At 37.7% G+C, this 8,924-nt stretch overlaps 1 long non-coding RNA gene across 1 annotated transcript; it reads right to left on the reverse strand.

The window, feature by feature from the left end:
* Positions 1-499: 499 nt before the first annotated feature.
* Positions 500-7,383, reverse strand: LOC120503490. The gene is made up of 3 exons (XR_005627762.1): positions 7,313-7,383; positions 5,812-5,975; positions 500-594 (listed from the first exon to the last, which is right to left on the reverse strand). It is a non-coding gene; the product is annotated as an uncharacterized LOC120503490 (long non-coding RNA).
* Between the last annotated feature and the right edge of the window lie 1,541 nt (positions 7,384-8,924).

The following is an 8,924-nucleotide window of genomic DNA, read 5'->3' on the forward strand; positions in this document are numbered from 1 at the left end:
ACATGCTTTGTGGGATGCCCTTGGGCATCTAAAATGGCACCCTGTTTATGTGGATGGATTTCAGCTTAACTTCAGGAGAGCTCTCAGGTGCCTGAACTGGGAATTGCCCAGAGGATCTCAACTGTGGTGCGTAGTTCAAAACATGACACAGTGGGAGTGTTACATCATGCCCCTGAGATGCCCTCCACCTCTGCACCCTCAAGGAAGTGCTCTGTCTTCCTGGATTTCTGAGCAACTGTTCTGATAAGGACACAGGGAGCAGCTTGTCTCTGAGATCGGTGTCATGGAATCTGTTTCCAAAACTGTGCAGTCCTTCTCATGGACCAGGGGAGCATTCATCTGTCTTTCTCCCCACTGCCCTGTTCAACTGCAGACCACTCTTTATCTTCCCACTCCATTCAGCTTCCTGGACTCCTGCCCCAAAACATTTCCCCCTGGACTCTTTACCAGTCGAAGTCAGAAGAAGGTCAGCTCACAGTGTAAATGTTTACACAATAAACTTTACTCTTTCTATACTTGAAGATAACTCTCCATGTTTTTAACCTCCCAGTGAACCGCATGACAGTGGTAGGAAGTCTGTTTTCTCAGTGAGCCCTAGGAAAAAAAAAAAGAGGAATATGTAGGTCAGGCTGTTTTAGAGAGCCTGTGAGCTGAGGCAAACCACTACCTCAGGCATCAGTGTCAGACAGACTATTTTCCAATTCTCCTGTCCTAGGAAACCTGATTATTTGTGTCTTGAGGTTTGTGGTGTTTGATGCCTTTGTTGAAATTCTTCCTCTTGGAGTCCTGTGATGTTGTTTTTAGTTGAAAAATAAATTAACTTAGCCTTTACCATCGTATAGGAAAACTGGAAGACATGAAGCTCAGATGTTCAAGGTTTCAAAAGGAGATTGAAGATACTAGTTAGTTGTTAAGGTTTTGTGAAGGGCAGAGAAAAGATGGAGAAGACTGAGTTAAAGGTTTTGAAATTGGCAAGGTATATATTTTCCCCATGCTTTTTTTTTTTCACTAAGCCCATACAGCTTGTCTCTTTTATAGTTTATTTTTTTAAAACAAAAATACTCATTAAATATTGTAAATATGTTTAGGTTCCATTTTCTGTAATTATTTTTTCCTGTCTCTGAAACCATTATGCTTTTGTTTTGTTTTTTGTTTTCTTTTTTACTTCTATTTTGTTTTTGCCTTGAACATCATAGCAAAGAATATATTCAAGGTGAGATTTGAAAACAGATAATGTGTAAGTGATGTTAGTGTTGACAGGAAGTCTCTTATATGTGAAGGGCAGCATAAGATAAAACTTATTTTTTCAGTTGCCAAACAAGTGGCTGATAGAGCTGCTATCTCATACTTAAGGGAAGTAGAAGTTGACACAATTTCAAAACAAAGATGAGGGATTTGGGGCTCAGGATGGAAGGCTACATTTAAGCACAATGAGATTCAGTATAGCTGTTTACTGACTTGGTAATGTGAGAAGGAAAGCTCAAGAAACAAAAAAGAGGAGTCAGGTTCTCTCCAGAACACTGATCTAAGTTAACAGCAATAAAGAAATTACTGCAAGAACAAAACAGCATCTGGAGGCACACTTGTGTACAGCTACCCTGGCAAGGAACTCTGGGTGGTTGGGAGAGGGCTCAGGGAAAACAGAGGACGTGCAAGAGGGACTCCCTGCTTGTGCACGGAGCTCATTCTCCAAAGGTACACTCCTGGAAATCTCAGTTCTGTGGACTGTGTAGATAAAATCAGGATTTGTGTTTCCAAGTCTTCCCTTCCAGCACTTCCCTTGAATGCTATTTTCATGCAGACGCAGGTGAAACAAAGACAAAGAAGCCCATGCATGTGTGCATTTGCTTATGGGTAAATCTATTTTGAGTTATCATGGGTAAGCAGGACGTCCAAGTTAGTTTTCTCTGATTTATAGTGGGATTTTTGCATAAAAAGAAACACTATTTCTGTAAAGTATTATACATTTCCTTTAGGGAAGGCTAAATCAGCCATATTAATTCAGCTAAATTCAGATTTTTGTGATAAATGATGGAAATATGTTTTAGATAGTCATAGAAAATCTATCCTACAGTCTCGTGATAGTCAAATGGACAAATAAAAAAACTTTAGTTGAAGCTGAATAAAAGTCAGTCCATCATAACAAGATAATATAGTGGCAAACAAGGAAAACAAATGTGCCTATTTTGAGATGTAACTATAAATCACCAGTAGAGCTAGAAATATTTCTCTGAGGAGGGTACTGAAAGAAGTTAGGTTGAATGGAAACATATGCCTAACAGGTTGAAGCAAATCAAAGGCTTTAAACAAAAAAGAAGGAACTGTAGTAAGCCACAGGGGATTTCTGTCCTAGTCTACTCTCAATGGTTTCTTAGACCCTATGGTTTTATACTAAATCATCTCTTCTTTATGTGGCAGTGTAAAACCTAAAGGAAAATATGAAACTTCTAATTGTGAGAACATAAGAGCTCAGCTGTATGAATATGAAAGCTCAGGACAGTAGGAAGCATTAGTGTAAAACTACAACATACTTGTTAACTACTAATTTAAAAAATGCCCATTTTAGTTGTTGTCCAATCTCACTTTGTCTCATTACATGTAAAAACTTGTCAAGTTGTCAGAAAGTTGACTCACTGGCATGTATGAAATTTTTCTGAAGGTAGCTTTCCTCCCCTATGCCCCCTTTTGTCCAGCTAAACACCTCAATTAGGTGAAAACAGAGCTTGTTTACTGGAGCTTTTGCTGTTTGCACTGATCTCCAAAATACAGTTTTTCCAGTTATATTTTTAGTATCCTCTGTGTTGCAACAGCAGTCAGCAGTGACATGCTCATGTTATGACTCTGCAGTGGTTTGTCATTTCTTCAGCTACAGACTTTGGCAAAAAACAATTTGTGGTGTTTACAAGAACTGCAGCAGCACCAGGGATTTGGGCACACAAACCAGAGGCATATAGAGTTTCTTAAGCCAGATGGAATTTAATTTCAAATAATGAACAAAAATGTTTGGTGTTTTTAATGGGTTGAATGAAGCAAAGTGTGTTTGGAAGCTTGCATCAGTTTAAAAGAATCACTTCTGCAGTCTTTTTGATACAGTTTAGCTATGGCATACCAAAATTCCAGCAGCCTATACTGGTTGTACATGGAAAGCAGAGCTGGAACACTAAAAGTAAAGATGGTGCCAAAATGCAATGCTGGTTCCTGGCAGCAAGTTCCTCATGCTCTGTTCTCTTTGGAATTTCTCTTTCCTCCCAGGTGGCTCTGTGCTGGAATCCTGTGGTGGATATTATGAGTTCACTAGCAGAGACACCAGGGGAATACAGTTGTATAATACAAGGGCAGTGGGTTATAGTAATCCTAGGCTGCAGAAGTGCCCTAATATTTCTTTATTCTAATTCTTTGTATTTGTAACTGAAGTTGCAAGGCCCTAGTTCCAGAGTGTGCCAAAACCTATCAGAAAAGGAAGCTTGACTGATCTTTCACCTGTGGGCATTTCTTTCCTAGAAGCACTCTAGAATAAGTTCTCTAGAAGAAATTTAAAATAAACTGACCTTGGAATTACAAGTAAGATCCATTTCTCCTGCTTCTATCCCTTAGTCTCTCTAAGAAAAAGGTATAAAGGAATGTTGACAGATATATTTGGATTTCCTGGAAGTATTCAGATGCAATATATCAAGATTTATCATTTGGCTGTCCCATTATTGGACACATGAAATGTATTGGTTGATGCAGTGGGAGAGTTCATACATGTGGAGTTGTGCAGAGGGGCTCCTTGAATCTACTATCAAAACAAGCCATGGGAGATGAGTGAGACTAATGCCTGTCCCAAGGTGTGACATGTCTATTTACTCCTGCTACCCATCTGTCCGCAGCCTTGACATAAAACAGCAAATGCCTGCCTTTTTATCAGTGTGACAGACTGTGGGCACAGTGGCAGAGAGGACACAGGGCTATTGAGACATGGAGCGCCAGGCTGTATGTCAAAGACTAGTTGCATAACTTTGTTATGCAGGATTTGGCCTTTAGGTTAAGTACACCCACTGTAAAATGTGGTGGGGAACTACAAGATTTAGAAACAGGAGGTTTCTATGTGAAGCCTGAAGCTGGAAGTTAAATGGAGCAAGTTCTAGAACTCAGGAGCTAGAACAACATAGAGGAACAATTTCTTAATGTTGTTTCTGGAGTAAATAATTATTCCAAATTGCGACTCAGTCTCTTGGTACTGAATTGTTGTCAAGTAGGGATGGCTGATAGTTGTATAAATCCTAAAACTGGTAAATATTTTAAATTGGCAATCTGCAAGTTAATTGTTTATGAGAGTTGAAAAGGAAAATTTTCAACTAAGCTTTTCAAACCTCAGAAGATTCCTTGATGCACTTTGAAACTGTAAATTACTCTTTAGGATAGGAAAAAAAAAAAGAAGGGTCTAGGATGCTGCCTCAGCTATAAATTCCCACTCTGGATGAAGCAGAGATGCCATTTTCAGTGGCCATTTTCTGGATGCTCCAGATAGCTTCTCTGAGCAGGGTGTGAATGTCTGCTCTGACTGTGTGAAATGATCTCCTTTGAGAAGATGCTTGTACATAGCTGAAAAGGTGTGGTCCATTCCCACAGAAACTTTTGGTTATGATGAAGAGAAATTAACCTCACAAAAAGTAATAAAGGAAAAAAAAAACCCAACCCCACTAAAAAGTTTCCTAAGTTTTTTTTCAAGCTGCCTCTGTGGAGCAGTTTTTATTTCAACATTTCCCAAAACTATTTTTTATTTCTACCACCCAAGAAGGAGCACAGGAAAAAGAAAATAGAAATGGCTCCGTGTGATGCATGTTAATGGTTAGAACATCCTAGATTAAGTGTGGAGTCTGAACAATCTGAGTACAGAGCAGCTAAACAAGAAGTTGGTTGTTATGTGATCTCTACTGATGTAATTAATATTAGCCATAAGAAAAAGTGTTGGGAACCTATAGGCATTAGGGAAGGTTTATGGCTGTGACATGAGAAGGTGGTTACTTCCCACACAAACTGAACATGATGCAATAATCTGCAAATTACCTCTATATATTTAGACTTTGACCTATTTAGTTTCCAGAGGTAGAGATTGTGTTTTCTTTTTGAATGCCAAATATTTTGAGAAGAATGAAGCTTAATTGCAGAAAAATGTTTTTGGAAAGAGATATTGTGGCTGAAATTCCACTCCCTTTGCCTAGCAGAGTTTCTTTGCATTGTTAGCACTCAGCTGGTGGGAGGTGAGGTGTCCTGTGAGAGCTAGCATCTGTTCCAACCATGATTGTACTTGTTTGGTGGCAGACTACTCTGATCACTAGGCTCTCATGTGTCCTTTGGTCCTCCATAGACCTGTTGCTGCTGTTGAGGGTCTCCATGTACAGTATCAAAGACGACCTCTGATGAAGGGGAGAGAACGATGTATTTGACTTTGTCTTATCAGAAGGCTCATTAATTACTTTATTATACTACATTATTCTATATTATAATACATCTAAACTAAATCTGTCAAACACTCTGCACATACTGCACTCCACTTATCTCATGACCCTCTTGTGACTGTCGGCCAACAGTCCTGACACACACACACATTTCTGGCCCTGATAGACCAAGGAAACAAAACAACATCACTTTGGGTAAACAATCTCCATATTGCATTCTACTTTGGCACAAACACAGGTACAGCAAATGGGATTTTGTGTTTTCTTTCTCTGATGCTCAGAGAATGTGAAACTTAGAAATACTCTTGGGAAGAATTGTGCTTTGCTTTTCTTTTTGTGAAGAGAAATGTGGCAACATCCATGCACTTACCATGTGCTGGGACCTTTGCTGCAACTGCATCCTGGTAATCACTGAATTGGCCTTCAGTGCCACTGAAGAGAAGGAAGTGAAAGTCCTCGAGGTTGATGTAGTTATGCATGATGTTTGAGAAGTGTCAGGGCTACCAAGGCTTATGGTTTCTTAGCTCAAATCAACTAGGCAAAAAAAAAAAAAATAAAAAAAAATTGATCTGCAGCCTTGGTGTTTGTGAAGGGAGATTGCAAAAGCATGACCTGAGTTCACCCTGTATTAAAAGAGAAATAAACCTGACAAATGTATTAATTTATTTTTCAGTAGCTCATGTTACAGCTAATCTCATGATGTTTTGTGGCTTGACTCACGGTTTTCAAAAGCTTGAGGTTGGCAATAGTGAGTAATACATAGATTGCCACATACAAAGCAAAAGCAGCTTTTATTTTTTTATTTTTTTTAATTCAAGGGTTATATAATAGGAGTTGTGCAGAGGGGCTCCTGCACAACTCCCATTCTGCCCAAATTCTGCTGTGGGCTCTCATCTGCTGTCATAGGAAGTGTGTTTGACAGTTCAAGTCTCTGTATTTAGAAAGACAGAGAATCGAAACAACTACATCCCATACTTAAGTTAATGTTCTGTAAGCCATGAAACTAGTGAGTTCTGTTTCCTTATTCATTTTTTTTGATTGCCTCTCAGGGCATTATCTTAGTTGTCTTTTAGGATTCTCTCCTCTTCAGATCTCACTAAAACTGACTAAGATTTGAAAACACTTGTTGCTAGTCTCTTGAGGTATATTTTAATTATAGTTTGAATCTGCTTTCCCTTCAGCATTTGCCGCTTTGGCATTGGGATTTTATAAGGAAAAATTGGTGAAAGTATTTATTTATATTTATAATTATAACATTAATATTTAAAATATTTATTATATTTATATTTATATTTATATTTATATTTATATTTATATTTATATTTATATTTATATTTATATTTATATTTATATTGAAGTATTCAAAAACTACTAATTTTCCAGATCACTTATTATGATTTCATTAAATCCATGGTTCCTTTTCTATAGCACAAAGATTCCAGTGTACAACAATGATGAAAGAGCACAGTAATTGCCTTATTTGAAGATATTGAAGATATTGTAGTTTACTTAGTGCTACACGCTTTGATTTTCTGCAGAAGGCTCTTTAACACTGTGCTGTGATCACTGCTAGAGAATTCTCAATCTGGACACACAGAGGTGTAGAACATTACTGCATTGCCAGTGGCTATTGCAGTGTGTTGCCACTCATAATTTCAAAATTATTTACTCTGTGGGAGCACAGAACTACTGTGAGTCCCCATCTGTGCAGCCAGAGAAGGGCTGGTTATCTTGTGCTGCATGGAGGGACCATAATTGCCTTTTCATCTATTTGCAGGGATTAATCCCAAGCCTGTATCCATAACTGGTGAGATAATTAACTCTTTAATTATTGATTCACACTTTATGCCATGCATGCATATAATAATTACCTTCATGTTTTCTTCTTTCCCATTGTCTTCTAGCTTCTTTTAGTAGGCCATCGTCTTTCCCAACACTTAAGGAGAAAGGACTGAGTACTGAGATGGCTGTCTCCCCTGTACCCTAGAGATGTAAAAATCATTTCCTCTTTTGCCTCCACCAGTAAGAAAGGAACACTGCCGTGGTGAAAAGGGCTGGTTACGCAAAACTTCAGTACAGTTGCAAAGCAAAGCAAAAATAAAATAAATCAGTGTACCATTGGGAAAGTCCTTCCTTCAACCAAAGTGTGACATTTAAAAAATATGCTCATGCTTATTAAATATTTAGAAATCTCTTCATTTTTGCTACTAAGAATAAAATTGCAGTGCATTTTTTAGTTTTAAAAAATCTAAGCTCCACTCCTAATTAGTGTTATCAAAAGACATAGATTATTCGGATGTCTTTTTATCTCTGCGTGATGAATGCCTTCAAATATCCTCCCTTCTCCCATTATCAGTAGGATGTCATTTGAAAACTGAGTAATACTAGTAACTATTCTCAGCAGAAGTGTTGAAGTCCTCCCTCTGGAGGTGACTGTGCAATAAAATATGTATGCCACATTTCAACCATAGAGGCATAGATGGCTAGAATTTTTTTTTTTTCCAACAGTAATTTGAAAAGCTAGGGATTTGCAGGCAAAGAGATCTTCAGGATATCTTCTTATGTTGAAAATGTGGTAGAGGTTGTTGGTCAGATATCAAGCTCTTGTGGACCTTCCCATACTGGAAATGTTTTTATTGTATCAATAAGAGATTTACCTGGAATAATTTTTGCCCATTTAACGAAGCACTAATTCTTGAATTTCTTGTTTTAGCATCTATAATTAAACTCCCTTCCTTTCTCCCCCTAATATAATGTTTGTTTTGTTTTTTGGTTTTTTTTTTCCTGACAGTGATAATGATATACTAAGTGTATTTCATTTTTACAGAGTAAACATAAGGTAAGAAATCCACTTGTGTTTGCAACAAGCTGTGTCTCCTGTTTATTAGGTTGCTCCTCCAGTATTGTTTATATAGTCTGCATGTCAGTGGTTCACTTGACTGCAGATTTGCTCACACTCATAGGAGACATATGCTGCACATCCTTTTTGTGTGATGTGCAGCATTTAACCATACGTCTCCATACTTCTAATGGAAGAAGTTAATAACAGTTTCATGTGTTACTTTGACTTTATAGTAGATTTTAGTGGATAATCTGCTACCATCTGTGGGAATTAAGACTTTGCTCTTAATTTTGCTAGCATTTTGAATAGAATATTTTATAAGGAGCTCATGCACTATAGTACACTAATTTTCCTGTAGGGCTTGGCTTGAGATTTCTATTTCATCATCCCTGTGGGCACTCATGTTAAGTAGCTGACTCCCTTCCAGTGAATTGGCATAAGATGTCTTGTCCATTTCAAAACAAGAAGTATCATTATCTTTCTATTTTTACTGTTGCAGGAGATTTAAAAAAATCCATCTTGACAATAATCATGGTAGTTTATAAAATTAGTGGAAAACCAATTTCCAACAGTCAATTTGCCTGTTGTCTGAGCAAAAATTTTAGTTATTGCTGAATGCATAGTCCTTGTACTTGTTAGAT

The sequence above is a fragment of the Passer montanus genome, unplaced genomic scaffold (assembly GCF_014805655.1).
Source record: "Passer montanus isolate IOZ18808 unplaced genomic scaffold, ASM1480565v1 scaffold26, whole genome shotgun sequence".
NCBI lineage: Eukaryota > Metazoa > Chordata > Aves > Passeriformes > Passeridae > Passer > Passer montanus.